We start from the raw sequence: 27,317 nt of genomic DNA on the forward strand, positions 1-27,317 counted from the left end.
TTAAAGTATCCCTGTTTGAAATATTACATTTGACAAGTTTACACAAATAAACTGAGAAATATTTCAATATTGCTACATGTAATTAAATTAAATTTTGGACTTTTATTCTAAAACTTTCTTTTACTCAAGTCAACCAAAAAAAAAAAAAAAGAAATCAATTAAATAACTAAGCTTTCTAGTTTTGATGTTATTTTCTCTAAACTGGATGTTCTAATGAACACCTGAAAACTATAAATTCATACATCAAATTGTTCTGACTCCAAACCCTTGTTCTTTCATCTACTTCCAGTATTTTTGACTTCACTGGGTCCTCATGTTCACTGGCATCTCTACACATGGCCCTACACTTCAAACACTCTCTTGTCAATACTTTACATTCCTTGACTATTCTATTTGTGCCATTAGGCTAGCAGAACTCCAACCCTCAATGTCTGCTTTTCTACCTTGGTAGGCCTACTCTCAGAAGGAGGAACTTGACAATTTGAGAATATAATTAAGAAATACAAGTATTTCCCAGTAAAATTAGGCAGAATCTCTTGAAAATAACAAGATATGATTGAAATACCTTTGGCTTTATGAAGTTAATTTTAGTCAGAATTAAACGAATTTGTGCTCTCCCATTTACTTGCTAAATACTCCCTCTAAGCCTCAATTTCCTCTTGTGTAAAATGAGCATTAAAATATCTACATCATAGAAAAATTAGTACGAGTGAAAGCTTAATATTTCAAAAGCGCTTGGAATAGTGCTTGACACAGAGTAAGTGCTTTATATGTGTTAAAGAAACTGATTCTACTAAAATTCACACAACAGTAATGAGTCAGAATTTTGAAAAATCTTGGACGTACTCATTCTGTCTTATGTCTTTTAAAAATGTTCTGCTTCTAATCTTGCCGTTAAAAATGGAATCCTATTTTTATGCATGCCACATGCATTTCACTAATTATGTTATTAACTCTAGTGCATTTTTCAATAGAATACTGAAAATGACATTTACTATATTTTTATTTTTAAATTATGCATAATCACTTCACACCCATTAGAATGGCTACTATTAAAACTGACAAAGAAAATAAAAGAACAAGTGTTGGCAAGCATGTAGAGAAACTGGAACTCTTGTGCATTCTGGTGGGAATGTAAAATTGTGCCGTGGCTATAGAAAATAGTGTGGAGATTCCTCAAAAAATTAAAAATAGAATTACCACATGATCCAGCAATCCTACTTCTGGGCACACCTCTAAAAGAATTAAATGCAGAATATCAAAGAGATATTTGCAGATTGTGTTTTTTATAGCAGCGCTATTCACAATAGCCAAAAGTTGGAAGCAATCCAAATATCCATTGATAGATGAATAAATAAAAAGTGTGATGTTTACACACACAATAAGATATTATTCAGCTATAAAAAGGAAGGAAATCCTGTTACATGTATGTAACACATGGAATAACCTTGAGGACATTATACTGAGTGAAATAAGATAGTTACAAAAACAGAAATGTGATTCCAGTTATATGAAGTATCTAAAGTAATCCAATTTATAGATAAAGAAAGTACAATGGTGGTTGCCAGGAGCTACAGGGAAAGGGAAGTGGGGAGTAGTTAATGGATATAGAGTTCCAATTATGCAAAATAATGATGTTCTAGAGATCTGTTGCACCACAATGAGAATATACTTATTCTCATTGTACATGTGAACAAGTACACTTATTCTCAAGTGTACTCTGAACTGTACACTTAAAAATGTTTAAGATGGTACATTTCTGTATGTGTTTTTTATCAATATTAAAATTTTAAATATTATGCAATATTTTACGCATAAAGGAAATTTCTCCAAATAATATATTAAGCATCCCTGTGTGCATCACATACATAAATATTACAAACTTAAGATTAGAGAAGTACTTCCTGGATCTTCTTGCCTGAGTGTCATGAAGATCTGTATTCTGAATATAAGAATCTGTTATAAAAAAGGGTTTGGAGGGAGAGAGCAGATATATAAAAATATAAATAATCTGATAAGGATAATTTAGCAGTATATATAAGGTAGTCTAGATGATGAGAAGATATTCTGAATTCAGATATTTTGAAGAGTGCATTCAGCTATATTGCAGAAATGATAAAATTTTGTTTAATGTCACTTTTTCTATGCCCCAAACTCTCACCAAAAATGCATAATTCCTTAGAATAAGTTCCATGAGAACAAAGCAAAAAGAATATCTGTAGGAAAATATTAAAGGTAGCTTCACTTTATTTCAAACTCTTATGGCAGATCGCATACTTAATCCATTTATTTACCAATCTGACCAATTCTGACCTAGGATGATTGAAATACACATAGTAACACATTTAATTTGTTTTAAAAATAAAGGTAGACTTATAAACAAAGGGTAGGCAGAATTTGACTGATTTGTTAGACAATGAAGATCGTGCTAATTAAATTAGTGTTATTTTTCATATATTTAAAAAATAATTCAAAAAATACTGAAGGAGTTTGATACAATAAAAATTTTTTTATAGAATATTAAATTAGCAATTATTATTCTGGCTCCGTTGGCTTAATTGTTCCTTTCTCAATTTATCTCTTTCCTCTCATATTTTACTATAGCAGCAGAAAGAAACCAGGCCACATTTTCCATACTTTCTTGGAAATCTCTTCAACTAAGTATTCAAGTTTATAACTTATGAGTTAACTTTCCACCCACTGACAGAATATAATTCAGTCAAGTTTTCTGCTATTTATACTAAAGACTGCCTTTCTTCCTACATCTAATAACATGTTCTTTATTTCTAGCTGAGCCCTCAGCAAAATCTTTTTTAACATCCTTATTTTTATCAAGTCTTTTCAAGACAATCTAGGATTTTTCCATCATTCGTTTCAAAAGTCTTCTAGGCTGTACATTCCAAAGCCACCTCCAGTTTTTTAGCTGTTTGTTATAGCAGCCTACTCTGTACCCTACTGTCGGTATCAAAATCTGTATTAGTTTCCTAGAGTTGCCACAACAAAATGGCTCTGAACAAGGATTTTCAAATGACTCTAGACAACTTAGTATAGTAGGCATTAAATTGCCAAGGCATTTTTCATGTTATTAAAGTAAAAGTGTGATTTTTTTAAAAAAATGAAGTGTTTATAATACACAATGGCAATTACATACTTTTGCAACTTATTAAACTTTCAGCTTATAATAAAAAATTTAGAAGTCAACTTAGAATATGTGTGGTACATAATTTTTCAAAATTATTTGGAGTTGTAGCACTTAGAATAAATACATTTAGTCTTGTATGGTGCAAAAATTTCTTAAAAGCAGAGATATTGATTGGTGTTCAGTAGTTTGACAACACTGACATTTGTCTGTCGTCAATATGATCCAACACACTTGAATGAAACAGAACGGGGATAGAAAAAGTCTAAAATAGTAAAAGGCGAAAGATTTATATGATTTGAAGATAAACCAGGAAACATATGAAAAAATGCTCAACATCACTAATGATCAGGGAAATGCAAATCAAAACCACAAGGCGATACCACCTTACTCCTGCAAGAAGAGCCATAATCAAAAAATCAAAAAATAATAGATCATGGAGTGATGCAGTGGACAGGGAACACTTCTATACTGCTGGTAGGAAGTACAGCAACTATGGATAGCAGTGTGGAGAGTCCTTAAAGAACTAAAAGTAGAACCACCATTTGATCCAGAAATCCCACTATTGGGTATCTACCCAGAAGACAGTAAGTCATTATCTGAAAAAGATACTTGCACATGTGTGTTTATAGCAGCACAATTTGCAGTTGTAAAAATGTGGAACCAACTCAAATGCCCATCAATCAACAAGTAGATAAAGAAACTAGTGTACATATATACATATATAGATACATATATATATGATGAAATAATACTCAGTCATAAAAAGCCATAAAAAGAAATGAATTAATGGCATGCACAGCAACCTGGATGAGATTGGAGACTATTATTTTAAGTGAAGTAACTCAGGAATGGAAAACATCGTATGCTCTCCCTCATAAGTGGGAGCTAAGCTATGAGGGTACAAAGGCATAAGAATGACACAGTGGAGTTTGTGGACTCAGCGGAAAAAGGTGGAAAGCAGGTGAGGGATAAAAGACTACAAATTGGGTGAAGTGTATACTGCTCAGGTGTTGTGTGCACCAAAATCTCACAAATTATCACTAAAGAAGTTACACATATAACCAAACACCACCTGTTCCCCAATAACCTATAGAAATAAAAAATTAAAAGAAAGAAAAAAAAAAGAAAAAGTCTAAAATAGATTTTATTCACAATGTAATGAAGTACAACTTACCTCCTGTAACCAGTTTTCTTTTTCTATATCCATATCTTGCAAGGGATATTTGTTTCTTGTAGCTATGGAAACATTTGGAGCTTTTCATAAAGTTTGATTTGACCCAACTGTCTTATAAGAACATCTTCTGTATAAGGAGATATTGTTACTGCTGCTAAAGCAGTGGTCCTCAACCTTTTTTGATACTGGGGACCAGTTTAGTGGAAGACCATTTTTCCATGAACCAAGTGTAGGGGAATGGTTTTGGGAGATTCAAGCACATTATGTTTATTATGTACTTTATTTCTATTATTATTATATTGTAATATGTAATGAAATAATTATACAACTCACTATAATATATAATCAGTGGGATTCCTGAGCTTTTTTTTCTTGCAATTACATGGTCTCATCTGGGGGTGATGAGAGACAGTGACAGATATCAGATCATCAGGCATTAGATTCTCATAAGGAGCGGGCAACCTAGATCCCCTGCATGCACAGTTCACTTTTTTTTTTTTTTTCATATAGAGTCTTGCTCAGTTGCCCAGGCTGGAGTACAGTTGTGTAATCTCCAGTCACTGCAACTTCTGCCTCCCAAGTTCAAGCCATTCTCCTGCCTCAGTCTCCCTAGTAGCTGGGAATACAGGCACACGTCACCAGACTGGCAAATTTTTTTAGTAGAGATGGGGTTTTGCCATGTTGACCAGCCTGGTCTCCAACTCCTGGCCTCAAGCGTTCCATCTGCCCTGGCCTTCCAAATTGGTGGTATTACATATGCAAGCCACCATGCCCAGCCTGCAGTTTACAATAGGGATCATGCTCTTATGAGAATCCAGTGCCATTACTGATCTGACAGAAAGATGACCTCAAGTGGTAATGTGAGCTATGGGGAGCAGCTGTATATACAGATGAAATTTTCCCCACTCACCCACTGCTCACCTCCCGCTGTGTGGTCCAGTTCCTAACAGGCCACAGACTGCTACTGGTCTGTGGCCTGTGGGTTGGGGACCCCTGTGCTAATGGAACCATTTTTGGAACATAAGAAACTATATCTGAGTTAAGTCTTAAAACAAACAAACAAACAAAAACACTGCTGAGTTCTTATCAAGCAGTGGAAGTGGAGAAGGGTATTCCAGACATAGGATATGAAATGAGCGAAGGAATGAGCCATGGTTCGTTGGAGGAAGAACAAATGGTACAGTCTGACTGCAACTTAGGATACTCTGGGAGAATGTAGAATGTGCGACCCAGATTATAAAGGTGGATTAGGGAGGTGGTGCTAGGTAGAGAGCAAAAGCAGCCTGGGAGGTCATTTAGGAGGCTTGATAAGAGCCAATAGCTGTTTAGAAAGTTTCATTTTAAGAGTTAGAAAGGATGTAGAATCAATTAGATTTTGTGATGTGAAAATCAAGTGGGGAAAAAAAGTTCTAAAATTAACTCAAGATATATGAGTTGGGTGGCCATTGGCCCCAACAGAGATGAGAAAAGAAAAAGCATCTTTAACATTTTCAGGTTGTGTTGTGTGTGTGTGTGTGTGTGTGTATCTGTGTGCATGTATGTGGCAGAAATAAAAGATGAGACTGATTCACCTTTTTTTATTATGAGGCAACAGGTACATAGATATTCATGATTGTTCCCAGTTTTTTGACATTTATCATTAGAAATAATTTCTAAAAATCATCAAAACTTTGACAAGTTTCAGAATAACAATAAAATGGATAAATGAGGTAGACCTTCTAAAATGTGATACAAAGACATGGAAGTTTATTTATTCACCTCTTTCTAGAATATCATATTAAAGAAAAAACAATGTACTTAAGGCTATGAAATTTGAGTTCCAACCCACAACTCACTAGTTTTGTAACCTTCAGTGGGTCCAAGGCTCAGTTTTCATATCAATATGTTTCTTTAATCTCTAAAAACTCTATAATGTTAATCTTTGCTTTGTGTTTTTTTTCTGAACTAGACATTATTTTTCTCCATCTAAATTTTTAGAGCCTTATCCTATGTATTCTTAGGTGAATTCCTTTAAACCCACATTTAGAATTAGACATCTTTGAATACCCTCCTTCATTTTACTTCATTCTTCAACAGCAATAAATAGTAGAAAATAATGACTTACAACTGCTTTTTGTATAATATTTATACCCATACAATTAAAAACATAATGTATTTTAATAGGTATATAAATTAATGTATGCTTGATTTTTTCTATGTTGATAAAATTATGAATACTTAAATTATGTAATTTTTAAGAACATGTAATATTCCATAAAACGTACAGTATTTATTATGCTATATCAGTAAACACACTTTTCTGGAGAATGTTATTTTTTTAGAACTTTATCTTTTAAGCCTTTAATGTAGTGCTTGAAGAATTAGAAATACAGGATGATGAAGCTGCAGGTGTGAACAGCCTTTAATTATTCCAATCTAAATTAAATTTATAGTTTTGCAAAAACCTAAAGGATTAATTTGTGTTTAGTTCTAACACTTCAGAATTTCTATGTATTTGTTAATTTATAAAAAATTCTATTTAGGTTAGGCCAGGTGTGGTGGCTTATGCCTGTAATCCCAGCACTTTGGGAGGCCAAGGTGGGTGGATCGCTTGAGGTCAGGAGTTCGAGACCAGCTTGACCAACATGGTGAAACACCCATCTCTACTACAAATATAAAAATTAGCTGGCTGTGGTATCACGCACCTGTAATCCCAGCTACTCAGGAGACTGAGGCAGGAGAATTGCTTGAACCCAGGAGGTAGAGGTTGCAGTGAGCTGAGATCCCACAGAAAGTGGACCTCAAGTGGTAATGTAAGCTATGGGGATCGGCTGTATATACAGATGAAGTTTTACCCACTCACCCACGGCTCACCTCACACTTTGTGGTCACTGCACTCCAGCCTGAGCAATAGAGTGAGATTCTGTCTCAAAAAAATAAATAAAGAAAGAAAGAAAGAAAGAAAGAAAGAAAGAAAGAGAAAAATTCTACTTAAGCACTCGAGGGTTTCCATAAAATTTTCATTTTTAATCCAACATTATTAAAATTATCAAAATTGTTATCTATTTCAGTTTATAAAAATAACACAAATTTTTACATTAATGATAGTGATAAGATGGATATACAGAATCCATAAGTAATCCAAAATCTGATTTCAGCCAATGTCCTACTTTCCACACTATTTATGAGCACTAATAAGAAATATTATAATTTCCTATATTGATATTTTTATGTTCTATTTCCTCTAACAAAGACTGAAATAATTATGAATATCAAAAATTCAGGATAAGTTATGTAAAGTCAAATAATTTGTTTCCAGCTATAAGGGATTATTAAATTTGTGGTTAAAACACTTAAAGATTCTGTAATTTTTTTTATTTTTGTTAAAGTTTTGACATCAGAGATAAATATCTGATTTGAATTCTTTGCACAGGTTACTTGATGTGGTAAATTCCACAAATTGCCACAGTTTTTTGCAATTCTTTCTATAAAAAAGTGAAGTGGTTTATCGCTTGAATTCAGGCATAGCTAGTGGTTTACTTTGGCTAGAAGAACATGCCAGAAGTACTATTCAATAAGTTCCAAGAATGGACTTCAAGAAGCTTTGTAATTTCTTTTCTTGTTCCTGAAATTCTGACACCATCACATGAATGAGCTCTGACTAGTGTAGTGAAAGGCAGAAATTATGTCAGAAGCTTATCATTCCAGTTTTCCTCATAAAACCATCATAAAGGAGCCAGCCCCAGTCAGTACACAAAATGATCACAGACACCTGTGAAAGATTTATCAAGATTAGCCAAGTCTAGCCCAGACCAGAAGAACTGCTCAGTGGAGACCAGCTTGGAATCATAAACAAAATACATAGATATTTTAAGCTGGATAAAGCAAAAGCTAACTGATGAAATTGATAAAGCTTTTATGTAGCATACATTTCATATTAACAAAAATGTTGACATCTATAATGTTGAGGATCTGTTCTGGAATGTTGTAGAATCGAACTATTAACTGAATGACAAAATTCCAAAAATGGCTAGAAGAGTATCATCATAAAAATACATAACTATATATCTGTATCTCTCATTTGTTGATTTTGGCCCCAGTAGTGTCAGTTATTTTGCTCCTGGAAATACATCATTTCCTTTCTACATCTGTCTTTGCACATCAAGGTACTTATTGGGGGAAGTCTTCTTACCCTGTTGGACAAAGTTAATGACATAGACATGTAAAGGGGAAGTCAGGTGCGGCTCTAGGAAAGTAGTTGTATGAGACTAGAGATACATTAAGCATGACTTTCCTATCACTCTGGTAATGATCTCAAACCACTGTGGTCCTTCTATTTCATGTGGTATAGATTATAAAACATAGGATGGAAATTCTAACTCTACCAGGCTCAGAAAAAAATATTACTTACTTATGTGGGGTGTACTGTTTTTACAAGTCATTTCTGAGATGGGAAACTATTAGGTCAGTGCAAAAGTGATTGTGGTTTTTGCCATTACCTTTAATGCAAAGAAGTTCTACAACATCTAGTAAAATTAGAGCTTTGATACTAAATTATTCCCACAAATATTCACAGCCTGATTGTTGTGAGTGTGTTTATACTGCAGAAGTTCTGTCAATAACTTCATGTGATACAATTGATCCCTGGCCAGGGAGATACTGACTTCCATGAGTACTGTTTTCCATAAGTACTGTCTTCTATTTTTCGCCTAAGTTAAAGTGGGATACCTTGAATTAAGAGTCATTAATGCATTGATGATATCGCCTCACATATATCTGTTATGTAATAGTCTTGAAAACATTTCCATTTAATGGTCACAAAAGTTCTATTTTACCTCAAGGAATTTATTCTGTCTTTCTTTTTTCACTTCCTTCCTTTCTTCTTTCCTTCCTCCCTCCTTTTCTCCTTCCTTCCTTCCTTTTCTTTTCTTTCTCTTTCTCTTTCTTTTCCTTTTCTCTTTCCTTCATTTCTTTCTTTCTTTCTGTTTTTTTTTTTTTTTTTTTTTTTTGAGACGGAGTCTGGCTCTGTCATGGGCTGGAGTGCGGTGGCGGGATCTCAGCTCACTGCTAGCTCCGCCTCCCGGGTTTCGCCATTCTCCTGCCTCAGCCTCCCAGTAGCTGGGACTACAGGCACTCCCATGCAGCCCGGCCTAGTTTTTGTATTTTTTTTAGTAGAGGCGGGGTTTCACCGTGTTAGCCAGGATGGTCTCGATCTCCTGACCTCGTGATCCGCCATTCGGCCTCCCAAAGTGCTGGGATTACAGGCTTGAGCCACCCTTTACCGGCCTATCTCTCTCTCTTTCTTTCTCTCTTTCTTTCTTTCTTTCTTTCTTTCTTTCTTTCTTTCTTTCTTTCTTTCTTTCTTTCTTTCTTTCTTTCTTTCTTTCTTTTTTTCTTTCTTTCTTTTTTCTTTCTTTCTTTCTTTCCTTTCTTTCCCTTCTTTCCTTTCTTTCTTCTCTTTCTCTTTCTCAAGAAATCCAATGACTTCTTTCTTTCTCCTTCCTTCCTTCCTTCCTTCCTTCCTTCCTTCCTTCCTTCCTTCCTTCCTTCTTTCCTTCCTTCCTTCTCTTTCTTTCTTTTTTTATCTCTTTCTTCTTTCTTTCCTTTGTATCTCTCTCTCTTTCTTTCTCATTATATTAGCCCATTTTCTCACTGCTATAAAGACATACCCTAGACTGGATAATTTGTGAAGGAAAGAGGTTTAATTGAGTCACAGTTCCACATGGCTGGAGAGGGCTCAGGAAATTTACAGTCATGGCAGAAGGCAAAGGGGAAACAAGGACCTTCTTCACAAGGCAGCAGGAAAGACAGAGGAAAGACCAGGGGAACATGCCATTTACAAAAGCATCAGATCTCATGAGAACTCATTCATTATCACCTGAACAGCATGGAGGAAACCGCCCCCATGATCCAATCACTTCATACATGTAAAATTCTGCTTAGAATTATAAGCAATCAGAGAAATGCAAATAAAAGCAAAATTGAGATACCACATACCAGATTGAAACATATTAATCTAACTATACTGGCAAGGATGAAAAACAAGTGTTTTTCACACAGTAATTGAGTTGCTACATTCCTGTTCCTCTTGTTATAACTTTAAAACATGAAACAATAATACAATCAGTAAATGTTAGACTAGATTCCCCAAAAAACAAGACTGAAAGAGGAATTAACATCTAGAAAGGTTATTAGGAGAGTTCACTGTGCAACCACACCTGTGAATGACTAAATAAAATAATGTTGGGCAGTGGAAGAAGTTGAATTATTATAAAGTAACAAAAGGCTTCAGTCCATCACATAAAAAGCTCTGAAACAAGGATGTCAGTCCAAAGTTGTATGAAATTTAGTCAAAGGGAGCTGTAACTTTTTTGTTTGTTTAGACAGGGTCTCTCTCTGTAGCCCAAGCTGGAGTGCAGTGGTTTGAATACAGCTCACTGCAACCTCAACTCCCTGGGCTCAAGTTATCCTCTCGCCAGAGTCCCCCAAGTAGCTGAGACCCTAGGCACATGCTACAATGCCTGGTTACTTTTTAAAAATTATTTGTAGAGATGGGGTTTGCCATGTTGCCCAGGCTGGTCTCGAACTCCTGTGTTCAAGTAATCCACCCGTGTCAGCCTCCCAAAGTGCTGGTATTTATAGGCATGAGCTGCTGCACCCAGCCGGGGCAGTGACCTTCTTGCTGGACACAAATCATTCATTGGATGAAGGCTCCTCCTGCAGAGATAGTAAGGCAGATTCCTTGTTCTAAGGGAAATTTGGAGAGAAAGACTGAACTATCAGAAACTAACACTGCTGGCATCTCTGTACTAAGTATCTTGGTACTGAAAGGGGAATCTGGGCAGTTTAATACAGCATTATTTACTACAGTCCACTTAAGTGCCCTCAAATCCATTCTATATGTATAATAAGTTTACGCTGTCTGGTAATATCTCCTCTAATATTCTAGCTGATCTTTTTTTTAAGGAAAGTAAAAGAGAGATGATAATGGAAAAGCTTTAGCCCTATTATTACAGACAATGGTGACGCTTTTTTTTTTTTTTTTTCCTGCAAGTTTCATGGTACAGGGAACCAGAAGTCATTGTGTAGTACCATAACTTAGAATTTACTGAGTCGTATATTTTTACCTCTGGTGGAAAAATTCCCACTCTGTCAACTGGAATGTCTAAAGTCAAAGAGCCAAAGTTGTGAGAACAGAACGTACATGTACAAGTGGGTAGCTGAGAGTGATGATAAATCAAGCCACTCCTACTTTTGCTCATTATTTCACCCCTCACATTTTTTCACCCGTATTTTAAGAATATACATTTTAGTCATAGATAACAAAGTATCAACTACTATAATTTATTTAGCATTTATTTATACTGTGTTCTGCAAGACGGCTATCCATCCTGGCAGAATTTATCTCCAACCTGGAACCCCAGCTTCAAAATTCTGTTGCATTGCTTTTATCAGACTGGTAGCTTTTGGATGAAGCATTGTGTAGACCCTATATGCAGGTGTCTACTACCACACCTATTTTGCTGTGAATAGTCTTCCATGTTTTGATACAGCAATATGCAGAATCCTTTCTTGGTGATTCAACATTCTCTAAAGCCTTTTAAAATAGTTATGGCTGAAGCTTCATGGGTAGAAAAAGTAATAAGACTTGCATTTGATCTCCCCTAATATGTTAGCTTTTATCTATACACTAGGAATCAAGATAGAGGTCTAACAACTACTAAGTGTCTAATTCATGTCACAACTAGAGAAATGACCACTGGGTGGGTCCATCAAATCAGTTAACCCACTGTGAAATGGAACTGGACCAAGGTTCTATTTATGGGTCATCATAAGCCCCAACTCTAACAGAGAATCATGATAATGCTTTGGGTACCTGGGTATGAACGTCAATTCAGACCCAGAATCAAACCTTTTTTTTTTTTTTTTTTTTTTTGAGACGGAGTCTCAGCTTCTCTCTGGCTCTCAGGCTGGGAGTGCAGTGGCCAGATCTCAGCTCAATACAAGCTCCTGGGTTTCATGCCATTCTTCCTGCTCCCAGCCTCCCCGGTAGCTGGGATCACAGGCTCGCCACCTCGCCTGGGCTGTTTCGTACTTTTTAGTAGAGACGGAGTTTCACTGGCTAGCTTGTGATGGTGGTCTCTGACTCCTGACCTCGTGATACTCACCTCACCTCCCAAAGTGCTGCTGGGATTACAGGTTTGCTTCACCATACCGGCCGTAAAACCATTTTTAAAACCTTTGAATATTCCCCTTTCTCCAGTGTAATGATATCCTAATAAATAGTTGTAGGTCTCTCAAGGGAAAAGAAAAAACTAAAGAATCTTCACTGTACATAATGGCCGTAGTGTTCACATATGGATTTCACATATGAATACTTGCTCAGAACTAGAAACTGGACAAGAAATAGTGACTTTTGGTGGGTTTTAACCTCAGTTTCCTGAAAATTCTTCTTTAGTTTTTTATGATATAAATTGTGCAGTACCCGTTCTGAACACGGTACAATAAAGTGGAACTCATTTATTCAGTACTTGAGAAGGAAGAGATCAGAATTCTGGGCTGCTGAAACAGCTAGAACTTGCTGGCCAAATTACCAGAAAGGGGAGACCTAACAGATAGGAAGCCCATAAGAATTCATGAGGATTACCTGCTGGTTTTTGGTCAGGAGCTAAGTGGTAGAAGCAAAATGTGAGGCTATGCATAGTCTAGCAGAGATTGCCTCCTACAGGTCTGAAAACTGAATGATGGTGCCAGACTGCTGCAACGAACTGGAGTTATAATCCAGGTACAGTGGAGACACTTCACTGAGAATTTTGGTCAATTACTTGAGTTCTGAAAGGCTACATCTCATGAGTACTGATGCCCCATTAGAGTAAGAGCTATACCATAAAGATAAATAAATAAAACCATGCCTGAAACATACATACAATTCACCAGTGATTTAACAGTTTTCCAGAACATATTTCAACACCCTATAAAGGAACACCACTTAATCTAGACTTTGTATTATGTACTGAACCACTCACAAAATCTACTAAAATTATAAATTACTATACTTGAAAGAAACAAGGGAGGGTAATCCACATCAAGAATGTAAAAAGTAGCCAATAGAAACAAACCCAAAGATAACCCAGATGTAGGAATTAGTAGACAAGGGCTTACAGGAGCTCTGTTCAGAGATTTAATGAAATACATGGTCAGTGAGTGAGCAAGTTGGAGATTATGGATGCATATTGTAATCCCCAGAGAAGGCATTAAGAAAAAGAAGTATGAAGAGGAATAACTGAAAAACTGACATAGTGAGTGACCAGGTTGGAGGATGGGAATAGAAAATAAACAAATGGATATTCTTAAGCTGAAAAGTACTATATCTGAAATGAAAAAATTTACTGGTTTGATTTAATAACAAATTAGATATCACAGAATAAAGAGTTACTGGGGTAAATATATATTAAAATAAATTATTCAATCTGAAGACTGAATAGAGAAAAGAAATTAATAACCAGGGTCTTTGTGCCATGTGAGCAAGTATCAAGCAGTTTACTAGGAATTTTAGAGGACAGAATAAATACAGCAGAAAACATATTTCAGAAAACTACCATCAAAGGGTTTCCCAAATTTGGTGTAAAAATCAAGTTAATATTCAATAAGTCCATTGAATCCAAAGAATAATAAATACAAACAGACCCACAATGCAACTCTTATAGTCAAACCTCTGAAAAACAGAGAAAAAGCAAATATTTCAAAATCACCTACAAACAAATATTCAGGGAAAGAACAGTAAGAATTATTGCTGACTTTTTTTTTTTTTTTTTGAGACGGAGTCTCGCTCTGTAGCCCAGGCTGGAGTGCAGTGGCCGGATCTCAGCTCACTGCAAGCTCCGCCTCCCGGGTTCACGCCATTCTCCGGCCTCAGCCTCCCGAGTAGCTGGGACTACAGGCGCCCGCCACCTCGCCCGGCTATTTTTTGTATTTCTTAGTAGAGACGGGGTTTCACCGTGTTGGTCAGGATGGTCTCGATCTCCTGACCTCGTGATCCGCCCATCTCGGCCTCCCAAAGTGCTGGGATTACAGGCTTGAGCCACCGCGCCCGGCCTATTGCTGACTTTTAAAGAGAAAATCTGGAAGACAATGAAACATCTTTGAGGTGCTAACAGAAAAAAGAACTCAGAAGTCTTTATCAAGTGAAAATATCCCATGTAAATGAAGGTTTAATGCTAACATTTTCAAATAAAGAAAAGCTGAGAAAATAAGTCATCAACAGATCTACTCTACAAGAATGATAAAGGAAGTTCTTGAGGTTTATGAGGAATGACACTTTGTAGAAATCCATACAACAATAAATGAAGAGCACCAGAAATGGTAAGCTGGTGGGTAAACATTAAAAGAAAACAATTGTATTTGCTTCAAAATAGTATTTTAAGGTAGAAATAAGAACACTCTATTGTGATGTTTATTACACATGTAGATTTAAAGTATATGACAATAATACGCAAAAGAATGGAGTACAAATGGAATGTTACTGTTGTAAGGTTATTACATTTCTCATGAAGCAGCACAGTATTATATTAACTTGAAACAGACTATGGCAAATTAAGGATGCGTACTGTAATCCCTAGAGACAGCATTAAGAAAAAGAAGTGCAAAAAGTAATCACTGAAAACCTGACAGGAATTAAAAAAGTAATTTTTAAAAACTAGCTTACATGGTTGAGTTGGGTTTAAAGGTGAGGAGAGTGAGACAGAATTTGACGAACTGTAGTATAAGCAACTTAATTAAAGTAGAGCTGAGTAATCAAAAATATTTTCAGCTGATTTCTCCTTTTCATTCTTTCCATTGTTGTATTTTTACTCTTCAATATATTGTATTACCAGCTTATTTATGAACTTTTTAACTCTCTTAGCTTTCTTTTCTTTTGGAGTTATTAGCAGTGACATATTATGAACCGAATAAGGCTTGATATGTAATATTTATGTTTGCCAAACATAAAGAGCTGAATCCTTGGTGCCAAGATGTTTGTCAAGAGCCAAGAATGCATCTGTGTTAATGATTAGGAGATGCAAGGCACAAAATGCCAAAAATCAATTAGAAGAAAAAAAAGAGATAGCTTGATAAAATCTCCGAAGAAAAATACCTGTGAATATAGGGCAAAGGATCTATTTGTAACCCCACTCATCTGAAACTCCTGATAACATTAACACCTATAATGGTTAATGAAAGGAGGCTGAAGTTGAAGGAGGGCTGCAAAAGATGCTAGAATATAGACACGATTTTAAACTTTTGAAAACATTTACTTACTGCAACTTGGCTTGAGATATTCTAACTATTTTGATGATGTCCTGGGGAATGGCTTACATCAATAAATTTACATAAGACTCTGGAAGTCAAAGTAACCAACAGAATGATCCTTGCTATGTTACTAAAGAATCTCAGAGAGACTATAACTCCTATAGAGAATCACCCTTAGAAGAGGACAAATAGGACCCTTACTGCAAGCTCCACACCTGAAAGTTTCCACACTTTGGACTAACATCCTTAATATTTCCCAAGTTCCCTTCTGGTTCTTGAAACCATCCAGGATCATCCAGGCATCCTAAGTCCAGACCAGGGCCCATGTGGACCATGGTCTCTATTTTTCCCCTTTCGAGTGTTCTCCAAACCTCCATTCTGTGTGTGGTCTTGATGAAATGGTGTGAGTAGTCTGAGATTTTCAGCTATACTAACAATGCCTGAGCCCTGGTCCTGGGACATGGTTTAGCAAATGACTCACTCCTGCTGGCTGAAGTAGTATTTCTTTAATGGTATATTGTGTGATTGGCCCCAGAATCATACTCATATGATAATTTTCGATTACTCACTTGTGTTGAACACAAGCCAAGATCTATGCTATTGGCTACCATTGGTTTATCATCAAACCTTGGCCTTGGACTCTATGTATGGCTTTGTGCATGGGCCATGCTTTGTACATATTTTAACTGCAGTGTCAACAATACACAACATTCTTTACTCTGTGAATCTCTGCCAGTGGCATCCAGAGTTGTCATCGCACCTTTCTGCAGACTCCACATCACATGTTAAGTTATCTTCCAGTGGTGCCCATTAGAAGGCTTTTGAAATGATAGCTCTGTCATGCTAATGGGCTCTTCCAATTGATGTTCTCTATTGTCTTTAATCTGTGTAGTAATGTCATGTTCTTCTGGATAAATTTTAAGAGTTGCCAGGTGAGGAACAGCCAATGGGACCACTCTTCTTGTGCTGCCAACAGGCCCCTTATCTTTTACCCCCACTTTTGGCAGTATATGTAGGCAGGGGTGCAGTCTGCATTGAAAGAGATTATCTCTTAGGAGTACAGTCATTATTGCCTAGGAGTTCAAGAGAAGACATGGTTCAAAATCAGTTGTTCTAAGTTTATACTATTCAATTCCTAGTAGTCAATTTACTAAGAGCAGAAAATGTAATGATAATTTATGTAATTATAATTATATTACATAAGTAATCATTACATTTTCTGCTTGCTCTGAGTAAGACTTGCATGAGTATCATTACCAGAGAAATTCTTTGAGAAAGGCATTGTAAGCCTATTCGCAGCAGCATGATGGATGATATGGAACCATAAGAAATAATTAACCAGCATTAAATAAGTGGTATAAGAATTGCAGAGGTGAAAAGATCTGCATTGCTTTAATAGTAATAGATTCTAAACAGCCATGCCATTGTGAGTAATAAGTGTTGCTGCCTTTTTCTTGTAATTAGAGATATAAAATTATCCAAGAATTGCACTTTGACAGTAAAGAACAAAAAGAAATGGTTCCTCAATTCAAATGAGAAAGGATAGTGCCTAAACACTATGAAGAATCCTCTTATACACTGTTGGCAATTATAAAAATATACATGCTTCTTCTCTATTCACTGCTCTAAATCATCATGATCATGCCTTATAGGGACCCATGAATTTTGCAAATTTTTAAATCAAATTATTTATTTCAATGACAAATCCCACCAAAAAATATTTTTCTGGTGTTCCATGTATTCTAGCAGTGGCCCTACTTCTTGGAAAAGCCTGGGGCAGAGGATAGGCATAAGAAAGTGAGAGAAGAGTAGAATGAACAACTATTTTTGAGTGTCTGTACTAGACGCTTTATATTAACTACTCATTTAATTATCACAACTGCCTGTAAAATAGACATGAATCTAGTTCTTACTAAGAAACAGTAAACAAAAAGGTTAAACAATTTGTTCAACATCATACAACTAATAATGAACAGAACCAGGTTTAAAATACAGATCTGTGTCACTGTGTAATTTTTCATTTATGATACACTAGGCAATTTTTAGAGCTAAGACAAAGGACTTACTTCTCTCAAGAAGAGTTTATTTCAACAAGATAACTGGTAGAACAAGAATCCAACATTAAAGACATTTCAGCAATAGTCTCTACAACTATGTAATTTGTCCTTGTGATTTTCAAAGAGTCCTTATAATCTTTCTTGGCATTCTTCCCTTTTTAAAAAACTCGTTAGCAATGTAAAGCAAACTTTAAAGTAGCCGTATCTAGCTCCATAAGAAGGGAATATAACAATCACTTTGCATGTGACTTTGCTGCCATCAGTGAGAATAGGTCTACTGAACACCAATTTAAAGAGTAAGGTTAATGTGGTTATAGGAAAACTCATTAAGGGAAATGCTTATCTTTAATTCTAATTGTTCAATTAAATAGAACAATTGGAAAAGACCCATCCTATTTGGTGTCCAGGTAAAAATAAACATAGGTCATAGAAAATGTTTAAAATGCCCAATTGATTTTTCTATAATCTCCAAGTTGTTTCCTTCAGGGCAGATAATCTTTTATTTTGGCCACTCATAACACAGAGAGTTGACTAATATGTAGGTAACCCTAATCACCAGACACTGTTCTAAATGCTTTATATATATTATTTTATGTAATCTTTATATCTTTCTAATGAGGAAAATACTATTACTATTTTTATAGACATTTTGTTGAGGAGATAAGTCAAAATGAAAGTCTCCATCACTTCTCTAAGATCACACAATGTTTAATGGCAGAATAGAATTTTAATCCAGCCAATCAGGCTTTAGAGTTTATCCTTTAATCACTACCTAATATAGCCTCTCCGTACAGTACAGTGGTGATGAGCACAGATTCTGGAGCCAGATATCCTGAATTCAAAATCCAGCTTCACTACATACTAAGTATGTGACTTGGAGCATAATTTCTCTCAGCCTCAGTTTCCTAATTTGCATACTGGAATGATATATTATACAGATCCTTACCAGAATTAAATTGGGTAGCCCATGTAGAGCACTTAGCTCAGTGCTCAATAATTGCAAGTATTCAATCATTATAAGCCATGATTATGATAATGAAGTAGCTCTTCCCCTCTATTAGATAAGTGGGGTGAGGCAGATTCAATGAGACATAGCCTAATTCTTTTGTAACATAAGATGGGCAGAGAAACAGCCAACATATGGATATTTTAACATATAAATAATACATATCCTTAACCTTAGAGTTATGATTTTAAGAAAGTCCTCAAAAATACTGTACTATTCCTTTGTGGAAATTTTAATATTGTATTTTATCTAATCCAAAAGCTATTGATTATAAGATGTCCCACTACCTTTTATTATACAACATTAGCAAAATGCTCCCAATTACATTGTGACAAATGCCGTTTCACTTACAATTTTATTGAAAACATTATTTTGTATTTAGACAGGTTTTTAACATATATCACATAAGAAAAATGTTAGTGAAAGAATTTAATTCATTTATTAAAAACTTTGTTAATATCTGAGTCTATTGATTTTCAAAACAATATTGTTCTCTCTCCATCAAAATAATTGGTAAGGCAGCATTTATTAAAAGAGTCTTGTATCATAGTCTTCAAGATTTCCTTTCAAGTTGCTGACACCCATTCTAAAAGTTGTGATGCCAGTGTTTTTTCTATTTTAGTAAGCTCATACTTTTATTTTTTCTTAATTCAATTACATTTTCCTGAAATTGTAGTAGCATATGTTCAAAGACAACAGACTGTTAACAGCTTGATGTTTCAATACTCAACGGTTATCTTGTGTAATAGATTAATATGATCATAGCAGCCTCTTTTTGCTTTCAAATTTATTTTATCTACTTCAATGGATTTGGCAGTTTTTCCGGTTTCAAATGCATCACTAAGTATATAGTAACAATAGGTATAGTTCCAACAACACATGTAACTTAATGAGGTGAGTAAAATATAAACTGCTATGCCAGGTTTAGGTGTGTACAGGCACCTACTATTACATCACAATTGACACTTAGTTGACAATAGTTATAAGATGCATATTAGCTTCAGATATGTTAATATTTGGAAAAAATAAGTATCTTCAATTTGATGAAATGTGGTACCCTAATTTACTACGTTGCTTATCTGATTATATAAACACATCTGTCACACCCTTCACTACCCTCACTATCTATAGCTTTGCATACTTAACAGGAACATATTTAGCATTCTCATACTTCATGGAATAGAGATAACTAGTATCCTGCCACTGTGCTATCAAGAGACATACTATCTACTAACTCATATACAAAGAATCAAAATAAAAGCTTATGAGCTGTATTTAATCAAAAGTTGACCTTTTATGCGTCATATTTATATTCAGACCTCCTCCTAACATCCTACACCCATTATTGAACTTAATTATTCTATGTTTTGAAGAAATATAGTATACCGTGAAAATATGCCCAGTTCTTTCTGTATCTGTAAGGAAATAATAATAAGCCTTATATAAGAGATTCAAGACTGTATTGCAAATTTCAAAAACTGGGATCATTTAGTCATCAATCTTTTACTCATTCCTGTAAAATCTGCTGAAAAGGATTACACAAAGTTTAGAATTTGAATTCAATTGGATCTTTACATCTCCAGCATAAAAACAACTAATAATTTTTTGAAGAGTGACCATTAAGATATGTATCCTCTTAAAATCTTCTTCATATTTATATTGTTTGCTCCAATTGCTTGTTTAATATTATTTGTTTTCTGAATATGTTGCTACTGTAATACTATTTGTACTCTGAGTACGCCACACAGAAACAATCAAAGGTAGTAGAATTTTTCAAAGTAGCTACACAATTTACAGATAACAGAGGCTAGAGATTAAAGAACAAAAGGAACATTCTGATTAAAACTGAAATGTCAAATTTAAATCTTAAACAATCTTTCTTAACAAACTAAGTCATTCTCTGTTCTTAAACACAAGGGGACAAGCATTCTAAAAGAATTTGGTCTATAATTACGTTTTTAAGTACTTCTTTTATACTGATGTTTTATTTTCTCTCTGGTATTTATCTCTTCCAAGTATTTTAGAAATTAGAGTCTTTTAGTATTTAAAATATTTTAGGTATTTCAAGGTACTTTAGAAATTAGAGAGAATATATGCAGTAAATCCCTGTTGATGCATTTATTGATACATCTAAATATATTTATTATACTGTATTTGGTTATAGGTTGTGAGAAATAGAATAATATATAATTCTAAATGTATGAGCAAGAAAGCCTGAGAAGATGAACAGTGAAATTATATGGTGTAAAATATGATGAGATGTAATTTTAAGATTGCTTTAAGAATGAAAAGACCTTTTCATATATGTTGTGTTAGAATCATATCAGTTACAATTAGGTTTGACTTTATAACATAAATTCAGTTTCAATGACCGAAGACAGTGGTGGTTCATTTATAACCTAGGCCTTCCAAGGACATCCTAGGAAACATCTTCATTTCTGTCAGCCATAAGAGCAAAAGGAGCATAGAGGATCACTTGTAGGAGGCTTTTATGGGCCAGACCTGGAAGGAGCACAGATCACTTTCATATTCCACTGGCTAGAACTTAGTCACATGACCACTTCTGACTTCAGTGAAAATGAAGAATGTCTGTCAGCTGAGAAGGAAGAGGAGACCATGGTTTAGGCTGGCACTTAGCAGTTATGTCACTTTTCCTTAGAGGATTTTTGTGATCATTAAATGAATTAATATATATGAAGCATTTCAACAATCCATTATTAATAGTAAGTGCTCAATTAGGTTTTGTGATTATTATTTTCAATTACTTTCCCACATTCAAATTCCAGTTAACTTAGAATAACTAAGTCTTATTAAAAGCATTTCGAAGAAAAAGAGTATTTCCCTATTTATTTTGTTTCCCATGGTAGTTAATAGATCTAGTATAACAGTTAAAAAGGCCTGTAATCCCAGCACTTTGGGAGGCCGAGGCGGGCGGATCACAAGGTCAGGAGATCGAGACCACAGTGAAACCCCGTCTCTACTAAAAATACAAAAAATTAGCCGGGCGCGGTGGCGGGCGCCTGTAGTCCCAGCTACTCAGGAGGCTGAGGCAGGAGAATGGCGTGAACCCAGGAGGCGGAGCTTGCAGTGAGCCGAGATCGCGCCACTGCACTCCAACCTGGGCGACAGCGTGAGACTCCGTCTCAAAAAAAAAAAAAAAAAAAAGATCTAGTTGATAGAAATGTAAACTTAACTTTGTATGAAATATTCACAGTTCCATTGACCATATTGTTTTATTATTGTCTACTTAGACTATTAATTACCTAAACATAAAAAGGTGATATCATATTGATGTTACATATAAACTTTATGACAGAGTAGAAGATAAACATAAATTGATATTTGATAGATTAAGCATTTTATTTATAACATGTACAATAGAGGTATTATTTCTTTCCACTCCCTGACATTTTGATATAACAGTTTAGAAAAAAATGTCAAAACTAGTTTAATTAAGCTAGATAAAAAAGCAAAAAGGGAATTCATCAGAAAGTTTCCAAATTAAAGTGAATTTGCAATTGATAGCAAAGTACTAAAAAGCTCCATTTACTTAAATGTTTATCTTGTTAATATTACTGTCCTTGGAACTGGTGATTAAACAATTCTTCTAGGCAGTAGTTCAATATGGAAATTAGTGTAACTATATCACATTTTGTCCTGCTAAAATATACAGCATTATAAAGTTTACGCATTGTACTCTGAAATCACAAACCATTAACTATCTCAGCATGCTATTAAATGTTGCATTCTAATTCCAAATGTGTCTCTAATGGTCTCTTAAATGAACTTATCTTAAGTAAATTAAATAGTAACCAAGAGCATTTGTTTGGTAAACACAATAAGTGAAGGATATTAAATAGAAAGTAACACATATGGCAATCACTAAATCAAAAAAAATAAAAAATAAAAACACAGAGCTGAAGTTTTTGAAGCTATAAAAACTATACATAATTTTTGAAGGTTTAATTTTAAAAGACAAGCTGACCTTCCTTCCTTCCTTCCTTCCTTCCTTCCTTCCTTCCTTCCTTCCTTCCTTCCTTCCTTCCTTCCTTCCTTTCTGTCTGTCTGTCTGTCTTTCTTTTGGGTCTCACTCTGTCACCCTGGCTGGGGTGCGGTGGTGCAATCTCAGCTCACTGCAACCTCTGCCTCCCAGGTTCAAGTAATTCTTCTGCCTTAGTCTCCCAAGTAGCTAGGACTACAGGTGCATGCCACCACGCCTGGCTAATTTTTGTATTTTTAGTAGAGACAGGCTTTCACCATGTTGGCCAGGATGGTCTTGATCTCTTGACCTCGTGATCCTCCTGCCTTGGCCTCCCAAACTGCTGCGATTACAGATGTGAGCTACTGAGACCGGCCTAGCTATGACATTTTAAAAGTACCTTCACTATTGGTAAAAGGGATAATAATTGATGTTGAACAAAAGTAATGAAAATCTGAGTAGGTTGATAACTCTTATGTGTGATCAATGGTCTTCAGCCAAAGACCACCAGAAACACACTTATAGTTGAACAAGTTAGGGTTATAACTTTTTGCAGTGAGAAAGAAGGGATACTACGGAGAATTATATAACTTTGCAGTAAGGGGGTGTTAGTAAGGACTTTGCTTAGGTGATTTGAAGGAGGGTCAAGCATTCTGGACACAGGCCCTAGCAAAGATTTCATGACAAAGATGCCAAAAGCAATTTCAACAAAAATTGACAAATGGGATTTAATTAAACCAGAGAGCTTCTGCACAGAGTAAACAGTACACTCTGTGAGAATGAGAGTAAATATTTGCAAACTACATATGTGACAAAGGTCTAATATCCAGTATCTTTAAGGAACTTAAACAAATTAACAGGCAAAAAGCAAACAACCTCATTAAAAAGTGGGCAATGAACAGAACTTTTCAAAAGAAGACATATTCCTGGCCAATGAGCATATGAAAAAATACTCAACACCATGAATCATTAGAAAAATGGAAATCAAAACCACAATGAGATACTATTTTACACCAGTAAGAATGACTATTACTAAAAAGTCAAAAAATAGCAGATGCTGCCAAGGTTGTGGAGAAAAGGAACTCTTATACCCTGCTGTTAGGAATGTAAATTAGTTCAGCCATTCTGGAAAGCAGTGTGGTGATTTCTCAAAGAACTCAAAACAGAATTATCATTCAACTGAGCAATTCCCTTACTGAGTACATACCCAAAGGGATATAATCAACCTATCATAAAGACACATGCATGCATATGTCCATCATAGCACTGTTCATAATAGCAAGGACATGGAATCAACCTAAATGCCCATTAGTGGTAGACTGGATAAAGAAAATGTGGTACATATACTCCATGGAAAATTATGCAGACATAAAAAGGAATGAGACCATTTCCTTTGCAGCAACATGGAAGAACTTGGAGGCCATTATCCTAAGTTAACTAATCCAAGAATAGAAAATGAAATATCATATGTTCTCATTTATAGGTGGGAGCTAAACATTGAGCACAAAGAAGGGAAGAACAGACACTGGGGCCTACTTGAGAGTGGACGGTAGGAGGAGGGAGAAGATCAAAAAACTATCTTTGAGGTACTATTCTTATTACCTGTATGATAAAACAATCCACATACCAAACCCCTGTGACACACAATTACTGATATAACAAACCTGCACATGTACCTGTGAACCTAAAATAAACCTTAACAAGTAATAATGTTAAAAAAGTAAATGAAAATATGAGTAACTTTTGACTTGAAATTATACTTTTGGCAAATTATCCTCAGGAAAACCATAGCATTTTTTAAAATAGCCAAATAAAATTTCAAAAACAAACTAAAAATCCAATAATAGAGCTACTGGTTAAATACCTAACAGAAGAGTCATTCTGTGAAACCACTACCTATTTATGATGGAGTTTAGAATATGCTACCTCATGTAGCACCTTGGTATTTGAAGGAACAGCAGAAGCAGGAGGGTCACTTGCACCCCTTCTCCCACTCTGCTCCCCTGCAGCAGGCTGCAAAACTTACCTGACTTTCCTTCAAAGTGAGTAATAAGGCTCTCATTCCAAAAGGATCCTCCCTATACTTGGAGGAAAGGAATGTTCTCGTGTTTGAAGGCACAGAGATGCCAAGAAGAATCTGAACAAACGTGTCTTGCTGTTTCCCCCAGTTTTTTACTAGATTATACCCTTTTGTCCTCCAATCATAGTTCCCCATGGCTGACCAGAAAATACACAGATTTTTCTTGTTTATTTGGGTCTTCATTCCAAAAGGCATGAATGTGATTTTAATGTCATGTAAAACTTACATTAAATAAATGTATATGCTTTTCTCTTGTTAACATGCCTAAAAGGTCTCAACCACGTACCTGGCAATGGGTGAGAAAAAACGATATTGCTTTTCTAAATATGCGTGTGTGTGTGAATGTGTACCAGATAAAAATTGAAAATATATACAGTAAAATGGTGATGGTAATCATCTGAATAGTAGGATGATTGTTGATTTTTGCATTCTCCTTTATATACGTATTTTTCGAATTTTTCTGTTACAAATATATGTAAGACATGAAGATATCTTCCTCCAAAAAGAGTGCTCAGAAGCAATAAATAATATGGGGAATAAATACAAAGAAAAAAGTAGTGTTCACTTTATTCACAACTTTATAAAAACCATTTCATTCTGAATTTGAGAGAATTACAGAGTTGACAAATCAGGGTACCCATTTCATACGGAATGTCATAAGGACTAAAAAAATGGGTAAAAAGCTTGATAGTGCCTGATACATAGTAATAGAGTAGGCACCCAATCAATGAGCTCCAGTTGAACATTTTAGACGAGGATGACAATATCCACATTCTAGTGGGTAGGCTTTGGATTCCAGCTGCCTTCAGCATGTCTTTCAGCCTCTCTCAGCCTCAGTTTCCACATCTATAAATTAGGAGTAGGAAATATCTACATGTAGTTTGTCAGATACTTAAGAATTAAATTTTATAATGTATTCAAAGACTAATCCCTAAGGCTGAATGACTAAATAAAGTCTCGGAGAGAGCAAACCTGTACAGCCCTGACAAAAAGCGTGGTTGGGAGATGAAGACTGAGTGTAGTTGGGGTACACAGAATTAAGGGAGATGTTTTTAAGACAGGAGGAATTGAATACATGCATTTATTTTTTGAAGGAGACAGCAAAGAGCAAGAAAAGGAAGCCAAGAAAAAAAATGGTAATTTGTGAAACAATATCCTTGATGAAATGGGAGTGGATGGAAATTAAAGCATAAGAAAGGTATTTACCTAAGTCATCTTTCCCTGTGATACAGGCGGTAAGGATGGGTATCAATATGGAAGACCCAAATATTTGGGAAAAGATTTTCACGGAGTATCCCATCTTGAGTAAGCTTCCACCTAAAACTCGTAGAATATTCATTTTTGATCCACATATTTATAACTATCTGCCATCATTATTATTGTCATTTCCTGTTATCCATAGCATATTAGAAAAGTATCCATACCCTTTTAGAAAGCATTTTTCTAAAAGGAAACTTAGAAAGATACTTCATTAAGTAAAAAAAAAAAAAAGGAAAGAAAGAAGGTCTTTGCTTGAGTAGTGCCTTATCCAAACACCTTACCCCAAAGTTATTTATATGTTCCAGCTACCTTCACACAATTAAGCCTCAGTAATTTGAATTCCCACTTCATATAAATACTGTTTAACACAAGGTATGTGCTTGTTCCCTGAATACTTTGAATTAACATCTTGAACACTAATTTTTTTAAGTTCCATAAAAGAAACATTTTTAAGGTGTTTTTGGCAGGTGCTTTGGCTAGCTTCACTGAATCTATTCATTAATACAACACAGCATTTTACACTGGTTGCAGACAAAACTGAAGGTAAACCTTACTGGATAAATATTCCTGTTTACTTGTCATAGTAAATTATTTTATTTATGGTTCAACTAGTTCACTATACAAAATAGCTTTGTGTGATAAATTAATAAATAACACATAAGAGCCAGGATAGATGGCAGGTACTGTGTTAATGACAATATAACACTGTGAATTCTTAAAGTGAATTATAATATAATCTAAGTATCCAGTGGCAATTATCATTTTCATCACCATCATCATTTTACTTTTATGTAGAATACAAGTTTCTTCTAGAAAATGCATATGAACATACTTCATATCTAGTAACTACTTTGGTATGTCCCCTATATGTCAAGGTTCTCCAGAGAAGCAGAACCAATGAGATGTGTATATGTTTGTGTGTGTGTGTGTGTGTGAGAGACAGTGTGTGTGTGGTGTGTGTGTGGTTTAGATCAGTGTTCTGTCCAGGCCTTCAACTGATTGAATAAGGCCCATGTACATTACAAAGAGCAATCTGCTTTACTCAAAATCCACAGATTTAAATGTTGCTATTATGCAGAAACACTCTCACAAAAGCATCCAGAATAAGGTTTGATCATATATTCGGGCTAAATAGCCCAGCCTCTACAATTCTCCTTAAATGTAATCAATTTTAGTGCAACATTAAATTTGAACTTGATTTATACCCACCTGTGAGAAAGAGCTGAGTGAAATAAGTCACTAACGGAAAAGAACATGCAAAAAAAACTGTCATCCCTGTCTCAATCACATCTGCTATGCCTAACAGATAAATCATGTGCAAGCCATGCTGCCCCTGCCTGTTATTGATCTC

This window comes from Papio anubis, chromosome 1 (assembly GCF_008728515.1).
Source record: "Papio anubis isolate 15944 chromosome 1, Panubis1.0, whole genome shotgun sequence".
Classification (NCBI taxonomy): Eukaryota; Metazoa; Chordata; class Mammalia; order Primates; family Cercopithecidae; genus Papio; species Papio anubis.